The 22,948-nt window shown below is 44.5% G+C and overlaps 2 protein-coding genes and 1 long non-coding RNA gene across 4 annotated transcripts in view; 2 read left to right on the plus strand and 1 right to left on the minus strand.

Annotated features, from left to right (window-relative positions):
• The window catches only part of DOCK1 (dedicator of cytokinesis 1), a 315,270-nt gene that overhangs the window by 161,142 nt on the left and 131,180 nt on the right, over window positions 1-22,948 (minus strand). The gene's annotated exons all lie outside the window — the stretch shown is intronic.
• Window positions 1-22,948, plus strand: part of LOC130598839 (uncharacterized) — a 59,755-nt gene that overhangs the window by 5,091 nt on the left and 31,716 nt on the right. The window lies entirely within an intron of this gene.
• The window catches only part of INSYN2A (inhibitory synaptic factor 2A), a 43,455-nt gene continuing 29,164 nt past the window's right edge, over window positions 8,658-22,948 (plus strand). Inside the window, exon 1 of the mRNA XM_057408687.1 lies at window positions 8,658-8,994. The gene's annotated coding sequence lies outside the window, so the exon portion shown is untranslated. The remainder of the gene's footprint in view (window positions 8,995-22,948) is intronic.

Below are 22,948 nucleotides of genomic sequence, written 5' to 3' on the forward strand. Positions count from 1 at the left end.
GCTGAAAAATACCCATTATCTGTCCAGGAGGTAAATTTAAAGATTTAACAGCAAGAAAAATAAAGAATGCTTAAAAAATGCCTTACAAAAACTACTTGGAGTAAGACAAAATGTATTTCAGGGTTAAGAAAATAGAGCTGATTAAGTCTATTCCTACAAGTAGCTGTGAGTTATATGGCCAACTTCTGAAAAGAGAGTACAAACATTACCCAAAGTCATTAACTGGTAGGCAGGAATTAATATGTTTATCATTCAAGCCAAGTGATAAATATGCATAAATAAATGGGAAATACTCATTGCTTCCCTATGAATTATTAAAACTTTATTCTTTTTTTGGGTTCCTTATTAAATGGGAAAATTAACATCTGCAACTATTCTGCTTTTCCCATTACTGGTTTTTTTCCCAGGCAGGAATGTTCACATTGGCATGTTTGCTAACACCACCTGAAATTACAAGATTTCATTAAAAATATAGAAGCATTATAAAAAGTATTTTCAATTTCAGCTCTGTTTAATTATAATATTATTAAAACCATCATAAATTCTCTACTAAACGAGCCTCCATGGAATACAGGGACAAAAGCAATGGGTACCATCCTGCATTAAGTGTTTTGCTAGAGGAAAGGACAGAAGCACATGTAAAATCAGTAAAGATCTGCAAGATCACGAGCCCTCCCTTCCTCCATGGAACCCTCCAAGTGCATGGGAGTAACTCCATTGAAGAACCAATGTCCCTTGTATTGGCCAACAAAACATCCATGACAAGATGCATCAGCTTACAGGAGGCCATTTAGCATCACCATGCCTTTTCCCAGGATAGCAAGCCCCTGATTTAGATATCAATTGCTGCAGAGCTTATCTGTCATCTGGAAATTGATGGGAAATAACAATACATCGATACATCAAGCCCAACCTTGTTAGTTCCCCATCCCAGCTCATCGTCCTGCGTCAAAACTTAGCTCACAAATAATGTCCTGGTGATGTTCACTCTTGTCCTTCAATGAAAGGTTTGATTTACATCATCTCACAGAGAAGTAAAACTGAGTTCAATAAATAAATACGGCCACCATAGCTCAAGGAAGACATAACAGATTGCAGAGGGTACAGGAAAGGGCAACTAAAATGACAGCTTGGAGGAAAGAAGGCTCTGGGAAGACCTTAAAGCAACCTTTCAATACTTACAGAGGGCTTATGAGAAACCTGGAGAGGAGCTGGGGACAAGGGCCTGTAGGGCCAGGCCAAGGGGAATGGCTTTAACCTGCCCGAGAGGAGACTGAGATGAGCTCTTAGGCAGAAGCTCTTCCCTGGGAGGGTGCTGAGGCGCTGGCACAGGGTGCCCAGAGAAGCTGTGGCTGCCCCATCCCTGGCAATGTTCAAGGCCAGGTTGGACACAGGGGCTTGGAGCAAGCTGCTCTAGTGGAAGGGGTCCCTGCCCGTGGCAGGGGCTGGATGAGCTTCCAACCTGACCCATTCTGTCATTCTACAAGGGGATGAAGAATCTGCCCCTGGAGAAGGGGCCACAAAGTCCCAGATTCTCCCAAGAAGGCAGGGGAGGGATTAATGTGACCGAGGTTTACAATTCACAGAGGTGGTGGATGAAATGAGTGCACAGCTGTTGCTCACAAATTTCTCAGTATTAGAACCAGGAGGCAGCTGCTGAAGCTAATAGATGAATTTCAAGCAAATATGAGATGGTAGGTTTAATTCAGACAGGTATTTTTTAGACACAGCAATTGATGGAAGATGCGGCTACAGACGTGGCAGGGTCAAGCAGCAGAAGCTGGACCACCAAGGGACTGCACAACCTGTGACAGGACGGTCTGGTGATGAGCAACATTTGGAGACAAGAAGCAATCATTCCTGTCGAACACAGCTTTCCCATTCCTGCCCATCAAGGCTTGGGCAGAACGAGAGGCAAGGGCACAGATGGGCAACCACTCAACTATTAGGGTACTACATTGAATTCCTAGTGGGAAATCAAGGAAGCACCACAGTGTTAACTAAACCAACATGATTTTCTTGAGCCCATTCACCACCTCTGCCTACAAACCCTGCCCAATGGACGTCCCATTTACCGTGGCCTCTCCCCACCTCACACATCTCACCCTCTTCCCCAAGAGCCACTGTAGCCATCGGGCTGCACCACAGCATTGACTGACGCCCCTGATTTAAGGCATGTGCTGATTTAAAGCTCCTCTACTGCTGCTAAGTATTAATATTTAAAGCACTGAGCTTGTTTAAAAATTGAAGGAAATCAAAATGCATTGCTACTTTTAATGGGTTTTAATATAGTATCCCAGAGACTGTATTTTATAAAGCACAGAGCTGGCTTTATTGTACCTAGGCTTAAGAAGGACTTCTCTTAGCCTCTGCTGTCAGTCATAAACTCATTTAATGTCTTTATCAGGCTTCCCGTATTTATCTGCATATTTATGCTGCATAACACAACTTAAGTGTTTGGGGCATTTAGGATTTTCAGACTTAAAAAAATAACTTTCTATTGCTTTCTTAAGGCAAAACTTGGTCACATCCACCTTAATACATAAAACAATGAAGTCTTTGCAGTCAATCATAAATTTAGCATATCCTTATTTTCAAAGGCTTTAGTTCCTGGGTTATTTTATTTAACAAGTAAATATAAAATTAGCTGGAGCACTGGCACTACTCACAGCTTAACATATGATTATTCTATACAAATATTTGACATCGGTACTAGAAACAATGCACATAGAAATAGTTTGCTCGGCCTATGTTCTTTTAAGTCTTCTAATGTGATGCACAACTATCACATACCGCATTAACAAAGTGTGGTAACTGGTTTAGGTTTGATTATTTAACAGATGTTGACTATGGAGGTGTGTTGCTATGCTAGATTGCATGTCACATTATGACAGGAACATGTTAGAGAGTCATGGGAGGGTTTGGAAAGAGACCTTAAAGCTCATCCAGTTCCAATTCCCTGCCATGGGCAGGGAAACCTTCCACTAGAGCAGGCTCCTCATTCATACCACAGGACCTTTCCAACTTGCCACTCATTAAAGGGAGGGGAAGGTCCTAATTGTGAACATATGCTAAAGGTTTGGGGTGCCCGTGGTATTGCAACCTGCCTCTTTACATCCACTGTCATTCACTGCCATCATTCCTCTCTCATGGATCAAACTTCTTGAGGGCGATTTTATTTTAGTGCCTTCATAGGGAATTTGGAAACGACACTAAAGAGATGAAACATTATGGCCAAAATACTTCATATCTGGGCATTATGGACAAAATACTTAATATCTGAGCACTACAGCCAAAATACTTAGTTTAAGAACACTGATAGAATTGGTGAATTCAATTCATTTCAGACCATTTGCTCTGTTCAATTCTCTCCCTCTTATATTATTTTCTATGACTTTTCATCTTTCACTTGTTTCATACATTTTATTTCAGCTTAGTTTTATCTGTTCAGTTATTCTGCATTAGCACCAGACTACAGTCTGGGCTCCTAACTTATCAAAGCACATAGGAGCCTGTATTTTTATGCTAGATTCAAATTTGAAATAGTTCAATATTTAACTGAGAAAACCTCACTGGGGGTTTGGGAGTTGACATCACCACATAACATTTAATGGTTCTCCATTTTGACAGAAAAGTTGCATAAAATCCTCTTTTTAATGAAATCAGTGTGCAAATAATACATTATTTCACCAAAGAGCAAACATGAAGCTGTTCCTGCTCCTCTACTCTGCTCTCGTGAGACCCCACTTGCAGCACTGTGTACATACAGTTCTGGAGTCCTCAAGTTAAGAAGGACACGGAGCTGTTGGAGCAAGTCCAGGGGAGACCACAAGGATGCTCAGGGACTGGAGCACCTCCTGTATAGAGACAGGCTGAGAACACTGGGGCTGTTCAGCCTGGAGAAGAGAAGCTGCGTGGAGACCTCAGAGCAGCCTTCCAGGGTCTGAAGGGGGCTACAAGGATGCTGAGGAGCGACTCTTCATTAGGGACTGTAGTGACAGGACAAGGGGTAACGGGTTAAATCTGAAACAGGGGAAGTTCAGGTTGGATCTAAGGCAGAAGCTCTTCCCTGGGAGGGTGCTGAGGCGCTGGCACAGGGTGCCCAGAGAAGCTGTGGCTGCCCCATCCCTGGCAGTGTTCAAGGCCAGGTTGGACACAAGGGCTTGGAGCAAGCTGCTCTAGTGGAAGGTGTCCCTGCCCGTGGCAGGGGTTGGAGTTGGAGGAGTTTAAGGTCCTTTCCAACCGTAATTATCCTATGATTTTATGGAGCAGATGAAAGCATCCCCATTATTTGTCACACAGGCCTTTTCTTTGGCTGTAACTTGAATTCCAAGATGGAATTCATGCTCATTCCAGATTTCATTAGGTGCCTCCATCTGAAACTGTTTGAAGGCAATAAAAATTAGGATCAGATTGTTGAGGTTTTGATTTTTAAACAGTATTTCTCCCATTGCCATAAAGCAGTTAGAGATACAGCCCCGGAATTGGGAAAGGTCATAAAACAAACAAGACAAACCAAAATCTTAACAAAGTGAGCATAATATTCCTTTAAAACAATTTCCCCCACTCTTACAGCTCCTCAAGACATCTTAATAAGAATGTAATTTCCCATTTGCTCTTACCGAGCAAATCAAACCTGGTGATTTATTATTCAGATGGGCACAAAGGGTTTCTGAGATGCAAAAAGAAGGGCTATAAAAGCACAAATCACCAGTAACAACGACAAGCTAAACTGCCTTTCAAAGATGAACAAAATGCAGCCATTTAAGGTATCATACATCATGGTCTTCCAGACCCTCATTTATTTCCTAACTGTACAGCCTGCATGATAATTGAACTAGTGCAGGATTCTGCATCTATACAGGGTATCTTTATTAGGCAAGTGATAACACAGCTCGTACATGCCACAAGAACCAGTTCATAATCCCCACAGAAGCATGGAATGGTTTGGGTTGGAAAGGACCTTGAGATCATCCAGTTCCAATCCCCCTGCATGGGCAGGGACACCTCACACTAGACCATGTCACCCAAGGCTCTGTCCAACCTGGCCTTGAACACTGCCAGGGATGGGGCAGCCACAGCTGTACCAGTGCCTCACCATTAGTTCCCCTCCCAAAAGCATCTGTATACTGAAAATGAGCTTTTGTGAACTTAAATGGTGAAAATATGAAAAAAAAGTGAAAAGATTAAAAACCAGAACCTCCTATCCTCCCCAAATTAGGATTTCTGTCTTAGTATGAATGAGAAACCAATATCTACAGCAGTTCAGACTCCTTATGAGACAGCATTCAACTGGAACTCGGTATCTGAGCTTCAAGCTGCTAAGAGCTGCTGTTGCATTTTCTGTACAAAGGGAAATGAAGAAAGAGGTCTAAATCCTGCTCCTACTTATACCAACCAAGTATGCAAATAACTATCATAGCTAATGAGGTTACTCAGCATTTTCCTTCTTAGAGCAGAAACCCCATAAATAGCAGTTCACTTCATCAGCTACTTAATACTGTAGCTGCACGCAGGTACTGTGGGCATGAAACACATCATCTTAATCCCACTTTGTCTTCACAATGTTCCTCCAGTTTAACAGATGTGCAATTACTCACCCTTTACAGATAAAGAACAGACATAAGCATAGTCTTAAATGAATTGTCCAAGCTCATGGCAAAAAAACTTAGTGCAAAACACTAAATTAAATATCTCCTATTTATGGCTATGAGAGTCCTTATTTCTTTGTCCTCACAGCCCAGCAGTTTTTACCCTTCCTCAAAGCAAGGAGCATGGTTGGACTGGATGATCTTAAAGGTCTTTTCCACCCTAGCTGATCCAATAATCCTATGATTGAAGAAGGACCTGTTTGCCAAACTTGCAGCCATCTCAGCTGGAAATAAGGAGCATATTTAACATTCCCCTATTTTTCTTCCAATGTTCAAGTAAATAAATAAAGGAATTACAGATTAAACATAGAAAGCTGGCAGCTGTAATATAAAGGATTGAAAAGAACAACCTAAGTAATGTGCAGGAAGACTCAGCAATGTGAAAATATTTGATTTTAGCAAAGATATAATGACAGCATCGGCCCCAAATGACAAGAGAGAGAAAAGTCACAACATCATCTACATCTCTTATGTTTAAAATCAAGTGAGGCTCACTCTACTTTCCCCTGAAAAGGAGGTGGTAAGGTTCTGTAATAAATTCATATAATCCCAGGCTGGTTTGAGTTGGAAGGGAGCTTAAAGCTCATCCAGTTCCAACCCCTGCCACGGGCAGGGACACCTTCCACTAGAGCAGCTTGCTCCAAGTCCCTGTGTCCAACCCTGTGCCAGCGCCTCAGCACCCTCACAGGGAAGAGATTTATTAAATAGATCCGTGGATGTTGTTGCTTTTTCACAAGATGAAGATGTGAGCTCTGCAGGCAACAGCCCAGACCATGCAGACCGTCACTGCCAGAAGAAAACGCTATTGCTCAATCACCTTAGTGAAAGGAAAACCCCTCTGATAGAAGCAGTGGTTAAAAATCATCCTTATCTTCTCCATAATGATATTTAAAACCTGTTGCCCCAGGGCTGATTATCCTTGCACAGCGTTATGTCTGTGCCCCATTTATAAAGCTGAGCACTTATTCTGTAGAGTTTCAGAGAATTAGGAAGGACTTTCCAGTTGTGGACCACCTTCCTGCTTATCCAGCAGCACATGTGTGGCTGCTGACCCTGTTGGTGTACAGAGAGATGTTTTAAATTGTGATTTGTGAAAAATAGCCTTTGCTGGTTATTGTGCTTGGTGTTATTGTAGTAGGAGTAAATACACAGGGAAAATGGAAGGACAGGCCAAGGGGAATGGCTTGAACCTGCCCGAGGGGAGACTGAGATGAGCTCTTAGGCAGAAGCTCTTCCCTGTGAGGGTGCTGAGGCGCTGGCACAGGGTGCCCAGAGAAGCTGTGGCTGCCCCATCCCTGGCAGTGTTCAAGGCCAGGTTGGACACCGGGGCTTGGAGCAAGCTGCTCTAGTGGAAGGTGTCCCTGCCTGTGGCAGGGGTTGGAACTGGATGAGCTTTAAGGTCCCTTCCAACACAAACCAAGCTGGGATTTGCTTCTGTTGAAGCTGCATATGCATTTGCAATGCGATCACCACAGTGTATCATTCTATCCTGGCTGCATACAGGCTGTAGGCAAAACCTGATTTATGTTGTTAGAGAAACCACAAAAGTCCTGCAATACATTAGTCAGCGCTGCTGAAAATAAAAGGAGAGAAAGAAACAAGGTATTTGTTGCAAAAAGTTGATATTTAAGTTCTTTCCACCTATGCCTTTGAAGGGAAGAGAAGTATCTCCGGTAAGAAAGCTAGACTGCAATTCAAACCGTGCCATCAGCTCCCTCCTCGCTGCGGGATGCCCCAGGGCAGAGCAGCAAGGGGACGCAAAACCACGGCCCTGAGCACCCTCTTTGAAGAGCAGTGGTAAAGAGCAGGGGAGGAGGAGGGTGACAGAGTACCTGGACAGGTAGAGACAGCGAGAGCAGCTCAGCTGCCCTCTGCTGACTGCCTCATTCGTTGAACACTCCTCGGCTCCCGCTGAACCGCAATAGAACAGGCGAGGGTTTCCGTGCATTCATCTCCACGCTGCCGCGCGGGTGCTTAGTGAGAGCCGGGTCCGTACCCATCCCTTTACCCGCTGTGGGGCTCTGGCTGAGAGAGCACAGGAGGTCGAGACGCTGCTGCAGCAGCCCCGGTCACTGGCGCAATGCTCTGCTCCAGCTGGTTAAAGAGACATCCAGGACCTGAGCCAGTGCTTCTGCTGCATCGGGATGTACCTACCGCGACAGCAGCAGGGCATTCCGTGCTGGGGCTCGTCCAGCTTCCAACCCGGGGTCCCTTCTGTAAATCCCAACATCAATAATGCATATCAACGCTACCGGTGGTGGTGATGGTGCTGCTACCGGCAAACTATGTGGTGCCCAGTGGGGCTAAGCGGGTTTCGTGCTGTGGTTAAAAGCACTTATTAAACAGGGATACTACTGCAATCCTCCGAAGGAAAGAGACTGACCCATCACATCGTGCCTCTCATGATATCGATAGGTCTGCTTAAATCCACATGACCCATTTCATTCCTAACTCTTTTTAATGAAAAACATCTCTAAAAAGCCCTCAACAAAATGGTAAAGGGGTTTAAGAGAAGAGGAAGGAAGACGGGATTGAAGTTTTAAGGACGTTATCATGCTTGCCGGCCCTCGTGGCTCTGGCAAACTGCTTCGCTTTTAACTTGCATCCATTTTATCCAAGGTTCAAAGCCAAACGGGAGCATGCACTCATTCCGCACCTTATGGATATGTATCTCTGTACAAAACAGCTCTAACCGGGCGCTGGGGTGGGATCCCCAATGTACCAGCATCACCCACTCGGCCTCTACTCCATGTTCCCGATTGAGAGCCGGGGGATGCTCAGCGCGGACCCACCGCTTCCAAACGCATCTGTTATGGCCACAGAGGGGCATATACCGCACAGAGAGGAGCGCAGGACTAACCGGTACCATCGCAGGTCCCTATATCCACCCCTCCTTTGCTCGCTAGACCCCCCCCCGCCTCAGCCCGCGGCCTCCCGCCGCCTCAGCGGCCCGCCCCCCGCCGCCGGGCCCGGCCCCCGGCTCCTCCCGCCGCCTCAGCCGCTCCCGCCCGGCTCGGGGCCGCCCGCCGGTCCCGCTCAACAAGTTCCCCCGGTGCCGCCGGGACCCGGCCGTGAGGATCCCCCCGGCGCCTCCTCCCGCCCCCCCGAGCCGGGCTCCGCCGCCCATGAGGGCAGCGGGGGGAGCGGGCGGCGGCGGCGGCTGCCTCTAGCGAGCGCTCGGGCGGCCGCAGCTGAGGAGCGGCGGGGCGGGCGGCTCCGGTTCGGGCTCCGGCGGCCGATGCGCGGAGCGGCTGCGGGCCAAGCTCGCCCCGGCGGCGGGAGGGAGGGAGATGCAGCGCAGGGGGAGCGCCCAGCCCGACACTTCAGCCTGAGGAAGCACGAGGTAAGCTCGGCGCGCTGACCCGAGCCCCCCCCCCCGTCCCTTCTCGGAACCCCCAAATCCCCCCTTCCCCTCGGTTTTCCTGCCCAAAACTTCGCCAGGGATGAGCACGAAGCAGCGCGCTGAGCGCCAGCGTTATGCAATAGTGCCCGTGCCTGCCTGCGAGCAGCTATTGCATACAATAACTTTCATGACAGATAAGGAGAGAATATCCCCTACGCGCGTCCAAACCGCGACTTTCTTCCAGAAAGATACCAGCCCTCCGTCCAGTGCCGCCTTTCCGAGGGCAGCCGGGAGGGCAGAGGTGTAGCTGGAAGGGTTTTGGAAGAGGAACGAAGTGCTTTTAGCTCTCCAACGGGATTGATGGCGAGGAACTACCGCCGCTGGTGAACTTCAGCGCTGGGCGCTCCAAACGCTGCCCTAATGAAGTGTCCGTGCGGCGCGGCAAGGGACCGGCAGCGGACGTGGGCACCCACACGGTAACTTGCAGGAGAGCACTTCGTTAGCCACCAAAGCAACCCCAAACCCTCGCCAGCGCCTGAAGCTGCCGCTGTTCTGGGAGCCGTCATTGTTAGGAAGCGGTGGTTCCCCCCCTTTACTCCACCGTTCCCTCATCCCCATCGTCAAAATCGGAGATGCTGTGAAAATGCAGTAGCAACTGGGACAGAAGGTAGGACAGCTCCAGCACCAAAGTCACAGCCCTGCACCTTGCCTCCTGCGAGGCATATCCAGAGCTTCCCGCTTTGCCTTCCCATCCTGCCTTCCTACGGCAAGGAAAAACCCTCCCCTGCGACCCCATCGTCCCTACTCACTGCTGTGTTTGCACAGAGGTGCAGCAGCGAGGGGTTGCAGGGCTGCAGCCAGCCTGGGTCTGTTTGGGGGGGGTGCAGCCAGCCCCGGCAAAACAGGGACATCTTGGAATTCTGAAAGCAGGGAATAGCATTCTCTGCTTATGTCACCATCTCCCGTGGTGTCTGTCCCAGAGGACTGGTCCCCCCCTCCTGTGCCAGGAGTCAGAACGGGGGATGGAGCAGTTGGGTTTGACCTTGTGTGTCTAAGCAGCTAAAATCCCGCACGCACGAGCATCACAGAGGAAAATTTAACTCATTAGGCTCTAGGATAGGGAAGTTTGGGAAGACCTGTTTTTCCAGCCTCTGAAAATCACTGTTACTCTGATGAATACTGGAAAGCAGCAGCAAAACAGTAACAGGTCATGCCTAATGTAAACTGGGAATTTATTCCCTCTGCTTAAGCGTTGCATAGTGATTACCGTGCCTCTTTACAGTGCTGTCAGGAATGCTGCAGGAATCAAGGTTAAAACACAGCTGCTAGATGGAAAAACTACTAGCTAAAATCATAAGAAAATAAAAGAAATCCTTCCATTTAGCTGCCCTAGCCATGTACTCAGAATAATCTAATGTAAGATCTCAAGCAAAGAGATCTATAGTAGAAATACAAGCACGGAGAGTAATTTATTTCCTTACTTTTGGTGTGAAGCCCATTGGTGTTCCACCAGTCTGCTCGTGCCTGCATTTCTTTACTACGGTAACGCTGCTCTCTTCCACTACAAATAACAGTTCTAAGTTAAAAGCTGGATTATTTTTGTTCCTAGTATTATAAATGCGTATGAGCAGCTCCGATGAAAATATCTCAGTGCTCAGAGATTGTTCATTTATCTTCTGGAGGTTTATATTCTATACAGCTATGGCAGACAGTCATGGAGTTCAAGAGAAATACATCATGTCCACTGTATAGCCAAATATATAGATTTGGATATCTAAATATACTGAGCAGTTGTAAAATGAAATTAATGCCCCAGAGTTTGAGGTGCTGTTGCATTTAAAGCAGAATGAGCTCAGCAGGGAAGGCTGATTCTAAATAAGATGGGGGGTTTGTTATTGCTAAGGACATCGTGATGCCCTTGATGAAGAATATGTGTGCTTTAGGACTCTGTAGTGATTAACGATGTGTATTTTTAACAAGATGCTCAAAATAATTCCCATCTTGAATGAAATCAGTGCCTTTCCCCCAGACTGGCACGTAGAAAAACCAGCTGGGCAGCAGCAACACAAAAGAAAGTGTTAGTTACTTATGGAGAGGGACAGCACTTCACATTCAATGCACCCTTCTACTAATGAAGCTCACAAACAAGTAGCTCATAAGGCTTTCCCCTCCTCCCCATGTTAACTGTTTCACTGATAGAAGCATTTTGGCATGAGATACACACGGTTTATATAGCTAATCTGGAGGGAAATAAAAGATAAGAGTGGCTAAGTTTAACTTATAGCAGGAGAACATGGTCAGAAGCCCAAGAGCTGACTCACAGACAGGCACTACCAGAGACCAGACACTGTTTGTCACCACAACACACATTTACATGACTTAGAAACCCAAACTCCACAACAGATTGTTCAAACGACAATGAGATATTAACACTAACACATCGTTTATCCTGTTCTTGAGAGTTTAGAATCAAACTCAGCAGCACCAATCCTTTGCTGGTGGGCTGGTGAAAGCCAAAACCATCAGTGCTAAAAGGCAAGGATACCTCTGCAAAGCTATAGTGTCTCAAGGCAGTTCCTTATCCAACCGTAGTCTTGTTGGCCAGGGAGAACTGAGGATGTGTGGTCACGTAATTCATGCCTACTTGAGGGAATTACAGTAAATCCAGAATATTTGAGAACATAATTCCCATGATTGTTTCAACTAGCTATTACAAGGGTCTTATATTCTGCTTCATGACAGCCACTAGTGAAAGAGCTGCAGAAAATTTGGGCAAGAGATTAAAAACCATGTCAGCAACAAATCTGCTTTATAGCCCAAGACTCCCTTAGATTTTTACTAATCAGACTGCAAATTAAATAGGCTTTAAGGAAATGAGCTAATGAGCATATTTTAAGGTAAAAATAAACTCCTCTGATGGTAAATTCAGTGGGAATTCCACATTTAGCCTTCTGAAAATCAATGCATGCTTTTCTTCTGCTTCAGAACACAGTCTAACCTCTGAACAGACCCAGGGACAGCTCACTAGGTATTGACATTTAGGTTTAAACCATTACTGACCACACAAAAGGTGTGACCGGAGCAGCCTCTTATTTTAGTGGCGCATCCCCACTTTGAAGTCTATTTACCACAATTTTACTACATTCAGGCTGAAGGCAGCTTCTCTGCTGATCCCTTTATGCTCTGGAAAAAGTTTGACTTGCTTATACCATTGCCGAGCACATCGTGGTGATCAGCGCCTTAAAACTCGCCCTGCTTTCCCCTTGTACATACATCACAGGCACAGAGAAGTGGTTGTAAATATAACAACCTGGTGATCAAACAGAACTCAAGGTTTCTTCCTCTTTCCCTGCTTTTATTTCTCTTCAGCAGCAGAAAGATTATTCCAGGCCTGATTTCACTCCAGTAATAAGTTTTCCACTGATTTTAATGCAGAGGAGCATAGGCAAGGAAGGGCCATTTTCAGTCTGAATTAAGAAGAGATGGATTTAAAAGCCCTGGGACTGAAGCCCTCCAAGTCCTGCGATATTTGGGTGCAGATCTGAGCCCTTTAATGTATCCTTACAGGAGATTTTTGTCCTTGCAGGGAAGTGCTGGAGCTCTACGTATCAGGTTCCTCAATCTCTGCACATCACTGATGATTTGGCCTCAGACTCAGCCCGTATAAAACAGTGTGTTAAACACCTCACAAAAACTACATGGTATGTCCAGATATATCTGAGGCTGCAGCAGCTAAAACAGAGAGACCAGAGTAATCATTTGTAACCAGTAAAATGCCCATGATGTGCTCATGTACATGGTGTAAATTCAACTGTATGGCTCAGTGCAGCCAAATTACATAGAAATTTCTAATAAATGAGACCTTAGAATTAATTTTCAATGCAAGAAACTACAACTAGGAAAATAATACTGTTCATAGAATTGTAAAATAACAGACTGGTTTGGGTTGGAAGGGGCCTTAAACTCATCCAGCTCCAACCCCTGCTACAGGCAGGGACACCTTCCACTAGAGCAGCTTGCTCCAAGCCCCTGTGTCCAACCTGGCCTTGAACACTGCCAGGGATGGGGCAGCCACAGCTTCTCTGGGCATCCTGTGCCAGCGCCTCAGCACTCTCACAGGGAAGAGCTTCTGCCTAAGAGCTTCTGCCTAAGAGCTCATCTCAGTCTCCCCTCGGGGAGGTTAAAGCCAAGAGGGTAGATTTAGATTAGATGTTAGGAATTCCTTTACCTATGAAAGGAGTCAGAGCCATAGCACCTAAAGCTGTAGAAATGCCCAGCACAACTTAACATTAGTTAAAAATGGACCTTTTGTATTTATAGCCCACTTTGACCAGTGTTACAAGGCCTTTCCAACTGAAATACAGCCCATTTCCATGGTGACCTAAGCCACAGGACTAAGATGCCTTGTTAAGACTCGGTGAGACACACGAAGCGGAACACAGGTATGTCATACATCCAAAGCTATGTTTAAATAGGGTGGTTTGGATATCAGCATGATTTGTGCTTCCTGGGACATCACAGCAGCCAACAGTTATGCCAGAGCTGTGATGCTATTCCTTGGAAGAAGCTGGTGAGGTCAAAGCTGATGCAAGTTAGGCAGCCATACATGTCATACATACCTTATACACCATATACATGGTATACATGACTTACAAATTAAAACAGGGGCTCTGTGATGCTCAGTACAAACCCACTGAAGCACGTGTGTAAATTCAGGACTGGATTTTAAGGAACATCAAAAGTAGTTTTAGTTTGGTTAGTTACTTCCCGCTCTCCTTGGCAGAGAGGAAGAAGTAACAATGCAGTGACAGGACTAATATTTGTGCATTCATATATGAATAAGAAAAAAGAAGTCTACAGCAAGCCCAATCTCTTCTTCAGAACATTAGTAATCTGTTGCTTATGCCCATTTTGTTATTATAGGCATTACTCCCTTCTCCAAATACAGTCAGAAATGAATGAGGACATACCCACAAGTAAAGAAATTTAACTTGTGGATGGGTTTAACACATTTTGTGTGTATCAAGGCCATTAGCAAATAAAACAGAGCAGTACCTCTAAGGAGCTGACAAAGAGACAGATAAAACATTCCAAAACTGAAGAAAGTTCAGCAAAAATTATACCTGCACTGCCCAGTACCACCACTAACAATGATCCATTCTGTAGACTAAGTTGCTGAATTCAGGATGAATCTGCATAGTTCAGGTAGTCCTAGCTGAGCAAGTCAGTGAGCATAACGTGGTACATTCTTGCATTCACACTCTGTGTTAGTATAAAACCACACAAAGCCACAATAAACATGATGCAAATTGTGTCTCCTGGATGGTTGTGGTGCCTGGAGTGTTATCAGGCAACTCTGATTGATAACAGGGGAGTTCTCAGCCACAATACATCAGCTTCAGACAAGCAAAGTGTCTAACTCCAACAGACAAAAGGGACATAGGAATACCCCCTAAGAGTATCTCTACTTTAACAGACTTCCTAATTATCCATATCACAAATAACCCATCCTAAAACACCATCACCAGATGGTGAGATCTCAGTTCTCAGTGTCCCAGGTCCACAAAACCTGGAAGCAATTTAGCCAACAGCTCCACACCATCTTTGCACACTTATTCCTTCCCTCTTCATTCCCCATCCAGTTCTTCCCACCCTCATCCATAAGGGTTGTCCATGTGGCCTGGAATGAGCTGTTAGCCATGGTACCACTTATCAGCTCCCACCCTTCTCTCAAAATCCTTGTGTCTGATGAGAACTGAAGGCTTTGGGAGCTGAGATTTGGAGCATTCAGACCACTGTTCAAATTTAAGACAACTTCCCCTCCTATCAGAGCTCAGCTCTTCTATCGCATTACTTATGTTAAAATCATCTTAGAACCAGCTTTTATGAAATAAGCTTTGCTTCTACTGCTCCTTACTTGCAGTTCAGCAATTACAACATAGCTTTTGGTCTACAAATAACACTTTTGGGGGTGACTAATGCTCATTTTTGCACGAGCCTTTGCTTTAGAAGAAGACAGATTTGGGCGCGTCTCTCATTTTTCACCAACATCAGCACGCTCAGATGTGACTGCACAGTGATAATTTACAATTACAGCAAAGCCAGAACCTGCCTGAAACCAGGAACCGTTCACAAATGTGCTCCTTGAGAGCCCTATAATGGTTACATTTGGAAGAGACCTTAAAGCTGATGCAGTTCTAACCCCCTGCCATGGGCAGGGACATCTTCCACTAGACCAGGTCATTCAAAGCCCCATCCAAGCCTGGCTTTAAAGAAGGTGAAAATTGCACTGCCTTTATTTCCTGCTGACAGCACTGGGGCGCAAATACGATCTCCCAGACTGATATTCTCCAATTAATATCCTGCTAATGATGCTCCCAGCAGTGTTGTTGAGCAGCACTTCACACCCTCCCAAGGCTTGTCTGCACCCAGCCCTAATCGGAGTCGAAAGAGCTGACAATGTTCTGATGCCTTACAACCACAACCTCAGGAAAGTCATTCCTGTCTGTCATCTCCTATTTGTAGTAAGCTCTAGCCCAGACAACCAAACGTGTTTTCCATACAGTGAGATTATCTGCATTCCCATGGGAAAGGGCTGAGCTGCAGATATTGCACTGCACCCAAACACACTGCAGAGCCCTTCCACTACAGGCACAGAGAACCTGATGATGCAAGACCGAAGTATGGAGTTAAAGCACAGAATCCCAGCCTGGTTTGTGTCGGAAGGGACCTTAAAGCTCCTCCAGCTCCAACCCCTGCCACGGGCAGGGACCCCTTCCACTAGAGCAGCTTGCTCCAAGCCCCTGTGTCCAACCTGGCCTTGAACACTGCCAGGGATGGGGCAGCCACAGCTTCTCTGGGCACCCTGTGCCAGCGCCTCAGCACCCTCACAGGGAAGAGCTTCTGCCCAAGAGCTCATCTCAGTCTCCCCTCTGGCAGGTTAAAGCCAAGAGGGTAGATTTAGATTAGATGTTAGGAACCTGCTTACCCTCATCTTTCCTCTTTACCCAACACATGAAAAGCTACGATGAAAAAGCAAACCAGCTGCAGTTATGTAGGTGTCTGCAGTTCATGTTTGCAGCCCCAGCACCCAAATCACCCTCTCTGTACATCTGACAGTTTTACACACTTGTTGGCCAAAGCTGCAGACCAGACCCGCTTTTTTCCCTGTCATTTGATCATTGATTTTCTTCTTGAACACCCACAACAACTATTGATGCTCACTAGGGACAATTAAAAGTTACTGTTACACAATGCAGATAAGCGACTGTCTTTAAGCTCTTGTTTTTAACAGCTTGCTATTTAAAGTATTTAACGCAAGTCCCATAAAAATGAAGAAGCCTTCCAGTGAAAGCACGCTGCCTTTTGGACTCCTGGAAAACAGTACAGTATGAGCAGAACTCTTTGTGATTCTCCTAGCAACACATCCTCAGCAGCATCCTTACACTGCGCGTACCAGCTGTAACACTGACAAAGAGGTGCACAGATTTACATGGCTAAATGATGCTGATAAACCTTTCCTCCCATTTCCAGAGTAGCTGCCTAGCACAGAAAGGAAAAGTAAGGATAATTCCTTTAACGTAATTCATTTAATGTTGGGTTTTTTCCTCCGGTAAACTAAATCCTAGCAAATGTCTGACATTATAACTATGGACGTTATAATGTCATATAACAGGGAATATCTTTGGACATTGCGTTTGTTCCACTAGGAAGTTAATAGTTACTAACTCAGACCACAACTACATTGGTTTTAATGCAAGTCTCCTGTTAGTGTTACCATTACTTGCACATCAAGTGGCCCTTATTGTGCAGAATTTTACCACATGGAATGAATTCCTCTCCGTTTCATGCATGTTACAGTAGAGGAAGCACCAAAACCTCAGTATTATTCAAATCTGTGTTCGGAATCTGTAGCAAACAAGTCAGAATTATAGAAAATAGCATCTAGCAGCCTGTGCATTCAGGGAAATGGGTTTGTTTCTATGGAAGATTTCAAGTAGTTTATCCTACAACACATTCCTGCTTTATCTGAGATTCTGCAGCCTTATTAAATCATACATTTTATTTTCCTGTCCCTTAGTTCTAAGGCTCACAAGAGCATTTAAAGGCATTTCTTGTCTATCTCAGCCATCAGGAAATGATTTTTATACAGCATTTGCACAGAGCCTACCAATGGATTGGAGAGGGAAAAAAAAACAGACAAACCACACATGATTATGTTTATTCCAAAGGAAGACTTTCAAGGCAATCAGGAATCTATCATGTGTCATCACTGGAACTAGATGACTGATAGAGCTATGGTCTGAAACGGTATTAAGAACAACCCTACCAGACGTGTGTAGTTTACAGTGCAATGCTTTGTTTGCTGATTATATACCCCAAAGCTGGTTTTAGGCTGACTAAAGGATCAGTCTAAATTAGGAGACTTTGTATCAGACAGTGGAACCTTTTAGTTTCTTTCAGTGAAAATACAGCCCCTCCTTCACAAGCTTTAATTTTGCCATGGAGCCTACAGGAGCTCTCTGTTCTGATATGCCACTGATGTAGGGAAATGCTGGTAATGCTCTCTACTGCACTGAGGTTTGCAAGCTTCTCAACATTGTAGGGCTATGGCAGCTCACCCTGTACTTGATAAAAGACAATACAGAAGAGCTGCAATAAGAATTAATTCAGTATTGAGCAGTAGAGAAGGAAATTAAATTCAAATTCACTGCTTAAGTGTTTCAAAACAGATTAAAACCCAGAAAAGACTCATTTGCCATTGACCAGCACTGCTAACTCTCTATGAGCAGTTCTGATAAAAGGAGGACAGACTGGCCTAGCACATCTGTTTTCTATGTCAATGGATTAGTGGTGGGGTCCTCATAATAATCACCAGTACTTTTCACAGCACAAAACTTGAGTATCCCTGCACCCTTGAATTTACCTTTCTTCTCATTCCTGTGTATTAAAACTCCATAAAACATTTGTAATAAGAAAAGTTTCTGCAAACTACTGAGAAGTGGCTCAGCTCCTTCATGTTTTCCAACATTTTTGTCTGTACCTGGATATTTCTTCCTAATATTTAGGATCCTGCTGTATGGTTTGTAAGTTCGTATCATAACACAGTTAATCTAGGGCTGAAAATAACTACTGAAGTTTAAATGCCTGAAAGTTGAGGGAATTGCATGATATTAGAAACCATCTACTTAAACTGAAGAAAAAACATTTAGATTACATGTAAAATAGCCTCAGGTTGCTGGCACAGGTTTATACGATGCTATATTTAAAATTAACATAGAATAGGCTTTTATATTGTACTTGTTTCTATGAAAGAAATCAAAAGTTTCTTTCAAAAGTCTGTTTTTAACAATAGAAGCTGTCCTGGGTTCAGCAGTAGCAGTCATGTTTTTTGGTAAGCAATATTGTATTCTACCTATTGAGGATGACTTATAGCTATCAAATAGTTTTTAAGCAACAAATATGCATTTTATGACAGTCTTTAGACATAGCAAACTGGCATATGATTTCTCATGAGACAGCATAGCCTCGAGACACTCCAAAGCCTGAGGATGCTGCAGGTCACTAATGCATCCTTTTTCAGGTGGTGAAGTCCAATTATTTGCAATCTTTTGCATTAGTTTTCCTTTAAGCTATTACGTACGAGCACAAAACACCCCTGTGTGCGCTCAATAGGTGCAGAGAAGTTTACAGCTGCATCTCTGAAGCCTTCATTGGATCTGAAAGCCCAGCAACTGAAATCTGCGCCTTTCACCTGCATTGGGAACGTGGGAAGTTTTAAGTCCGCTCTGCTTATTAACACATTTAGTCTTTGAGTATGTACTTCTGTGTCCTAAACCTGACAGAAATAGGATTTAAATTACAAGGCAAGCTACAGATCTCCTTCCCCTTCATTAACAAATTAGTAGGAAATTCAACACCGTAATTCACTTCGGAGTGCAGTGACTTTGCAGAGGTCTGGATTAAAAGCGGAGGTCCTGTAAAGATCTCCGTACATACCTAAGCTCTACCTGCTGACACAGGCTTGAACAGGCCAGTTGGGAGCCCACAGCTCCTCATAATTGAGGTGTAAATCACATAAACTAGGTCTCCTTCCTTGAAATGCCCACTGCATTGCTGAACTGAGGGGAAGAAATCTCTGCAGCAGCAGTAACGGTGAACTGAAAGGGAAGGATTTAACTGAACAAAACACGCTATGGAGAACCTGAAAGAACAAAGGGGATGGTTTCTGTAACCTCCCTTGAAGATTTTATACTAACTTAAGGCTTCTCTGTGCATCACTTTTGTATTATTAGTATTAGTATTTAATAATTTATTTCCCTATTCAGACATAAAGGAGCACTGTTTAAGGGTAATCAGCCAGAAGTTCATAAACAAATCAAGGCTAAAAGCTGACAAATAGGCTCTGTGATTACTTCAGTATTTAGCTTAGCAACTCAGCTCATGCAATCAGGGTTTGAGTAACTACAGACAAGAAGTCTATTAACTGTATTTAACTGGTATCTGCAATTAAAATCCAAATTCAAAGCCTGTATTAACCCTGTGACAGAGTATCATGGAATGGTTTGTGCTGGAAGGGACCTTAAAGCTCCTCCAGCTCCAACCCCTGCCACGGGCAGGGACACCTTCCACTAGAGCAGCTTGCTCCAAGCCCCTGTGTCCAACCTGGCCTTGAACACTGCCAGGGATGGGGCAGCCACAGCTTCTCTGGGCACCCTGTGCCAGCGCCTCAGCACCCTCACAGTAAGAATAAGCCACTAAATAAGAGTAAGCCATAAAGTCTGCATTCAAACTGAGAAACTCCATCTCAGGAGCTGCCTGAAGTATCCCAAGCCCCATATTTCACAGACAACCTTGCTTCGTGCTCTACAAAACATTCCTGAGCTGAGTAATGGCCAGAATTACAGATAAGTAAGACCAGGGACTGGAATCCAGTCTCTGAAGGTCCAGTCTGTGCCTGTGGCACGCTCCTCTTTGCAGGAACTGGTGGGACTGTTGGCTTCCAGTAGAGATTGAACAAGTGAGCAGAGCCTCCCAGGAGACACCACCACAGATGCTAGAGGCTAAGTAAGCCAAAACTGGAGTTAGCTCCTTGTCCAAACCAAATGAAACAAAACAAAAAAAGGCATTCTATAAAACTCTTCCCTTTTAAATATTTAACTCACAATTGTCTGCTCAACCATTCTTTTACCAAATGTGCACATAGAGTTCTCCTTGGAGACACTGGCATCCGAGTCAGGCTTATGAAGAAAGTCCAGTTCTTTAGGGTGCTGTCAGTCACAGGGTTCTATAAAGTTATTAGCCCACGCTACTAGTGGGAATAGGAGACTTTAAATTAGCTGAATCTATCAGGCCTGGGCAGCTGGGAAAGGGAGACAAGCAATTTTTGAAGAATCAATTTATTGGCTATTAAAGACATGCTTAAAATTAACTGTATCACAGAGCAGAGCACTGCATTTATCTACTTCTGTTGTGGAGAGCATCGCCAGGCTCTTGGTTTCATATGGGTTATAGACTCCATTAATTCCATTTGTTAAGCCATTGCAACCAGACCCAGTGATGCTGCAGCCCCAGAGATTATGGGATTAAAGTGATACATGAAATAATCTGAAAACTGAGACAGAAGCACACTAATGAAATAGCAATATTGAATTGTATCTTCGTGGATCCTACTGTCAAATAACCAAGTGCCAGAAAACTCACTTGGAAACGCTGAGATATCCTAAGAGATGTTTGTAATAAGTGACTTTCAGACCTAACAACTGATTTTTGTAAGCCTCTTTCATGGATAAAAACCTCTTTCCAGATGTAATTACCGAGTATTTCACATCTCTCTAAATGGAACATTTTGTATTTGCTACAATTTCTTAGCAGTGCATGAACTCGCATTAGATTTGAACACTAATGGATATAGCGGCCGTTGTGTGCCTGCATTTAGGTTTTGGGTAAACTCATCAATTTAGCAGACAGTTCTGCAGGACTGGCTCCCAGTAGCTCTCCGCTGATGAAAGGGCAGAGGTTGGGGGTTTGACAGTCGTTTTTACAACATATTTTAGCTGTGTCTAAAGCTACTGGCCAATTGCAGGCTAATGGATCAGGTTTGTATTTTAGACGAAGCTTCATTATTCACTACAGCACTCCAAAATTCCACCCCGAGGCAGACAGATGGATGGATGTCTGTATTTCCTACCACCTCTGCCTGCATTTCCTACCATCACCATCTTCGGAAGCAGTGAACCAGTTCCACATGCACAGTGTCTCTCAAGTAAAGGCCTAACTTTCCTTGGCAAACATATAATTAAAGAAATAAGCTAGAGATGTATAAACATATACGAATATAAACCATAATTAAAAGACAGCTCAAACCAGCCAGTACAACACTAACATTCCCGACAAAGCACGACTGACTAGGGCTCCAACTGGAACAGAAAATTCCTGACATTCACATGTAGCTGATTTATTTCTCCCTCCTCAAAATGTTGTCTCTGTCTGTACATCACATATTAAAGGCACAGGGATAACTGATCTCACCCCACAACCCCAGTAGGGCACAAACCACAGATCACTTTACTAGCCTAACTCCAGTTTCATCTTCAGGTTTCCCTCTAGAACTTTCATTTCATAACCCCTTTTCCCCCAAAAGAGAGTCTTGGTCACGCTGGTATCAGGTACTAGGCCTGTGCATCCGTATCTAGTTTGGAAATGAGTATCTATTCATTTCACATCCCATTATTTGAATGGTTTTGTCCTAAATCTTCCCTCTTTCTGCTTGCTTCCGCAGACTTCCCACATCCTGCCAATTCACGTAAAACCTTGCCCTTCTCAAATGACTGCTGCTCACTCACCACTACCTGAACCTGACAAGTTAGGTGGGAAAAGGCAAACTAGACAGATTTTACAGTATTTCAGTTACTTGTTCACAAATGACTGAGGTCAGGGAAGAAAACCAGGACAAAAACACTAACGACACATTTGCGTGAGGTTAGTTGAAAGCAAGTTGACAACCCCAAAGTCCAACCCTGCAATATACAGATACGCATCTGTCTGTCTCAGTAACCTTGGGGAAATGTTACTATTGGAATCACAGAATAGTTAGGGTTGGAAAGGACCTTAAGATCATCCAGTTACAACCCCCTGCCATGGGCAGGGACACCTCAAACTAAATCATATGCCCCAGGCTTTGTCCAGCCTGGTCTTGACCACTCCCAGGGATGGAGCATTCACAACCTCCCTGGACAACCCATTCCAGTGCCTCACCACCCTCACAGGAAAGAATTTCCTCCTTAGATCCAATCTAAACTTCCCCTGTTTAAGTTTTAACTCATTACCCCTTGTCCTGTCACTACAGTCCCTAATGAAGAGTCCCTCCCCAGCATCCCTATAGGCCCCCTTCAGATACTGGAAGGCTGCTCTGAGGTCTCCACGCAGCTTCTCTTCTCCAGGCTGAACAGCCCCAACTTTCTCAGCCTATCTTCATAACTTTATTACTTTTAAAACCCCATAATGATTCATTTTCCCCATTGATAGTAATTTCTTGATTGCGTTTTCTTGCATTAAAACTAAATACAAACTATTCATAAGGATTCATTTGTGTCACTGAGCTGACGTTACAAAACAAACTCTATTGTGGCACACTTATCTCAAGAGCTTTACGTTTATTATTTGATTTTAACTAAAAACCTATTTCAAATGCCACACCTGAAAGTCCCTTTACTCCTTTTGCATTATACTCCGAGTCCCTCTGAGGGTACATTGGTGTTTAAATAGGAGATACATGCAGAATACCTGGATTAAGTGGGAATTTGGCAATCCGGTAAATCACAGCATTAGGGAGAAATTTGTACAATAAGAGAGTAAAAACGACCGCTTCAAATGAGGTGTAAAAATGAGGCCTTTAACTACCCCGTTACTACAGATCCCATATGATCTATACAACAATAGAGCTGTTGAGGGG

Source organism: Pezoporus wallicus, unplaced genomic scaffold (genome assembly GCF_028554395.1).
Source record: "Pezoporus wallicus isolate ANWC-B61680 ecotype Strahan unplaced genomic scaffold, APGP_CSIRO_Pwel_v1 contig_13954, whole genome shotgun sequence".
Taxonomy (NCBI): domain Eukaryota; kingdom Metazoa; phylum Chordata; class Aves; order Psittaciformes; family Psittacidae; genus Pezoporus; species Pezoporus wallicus.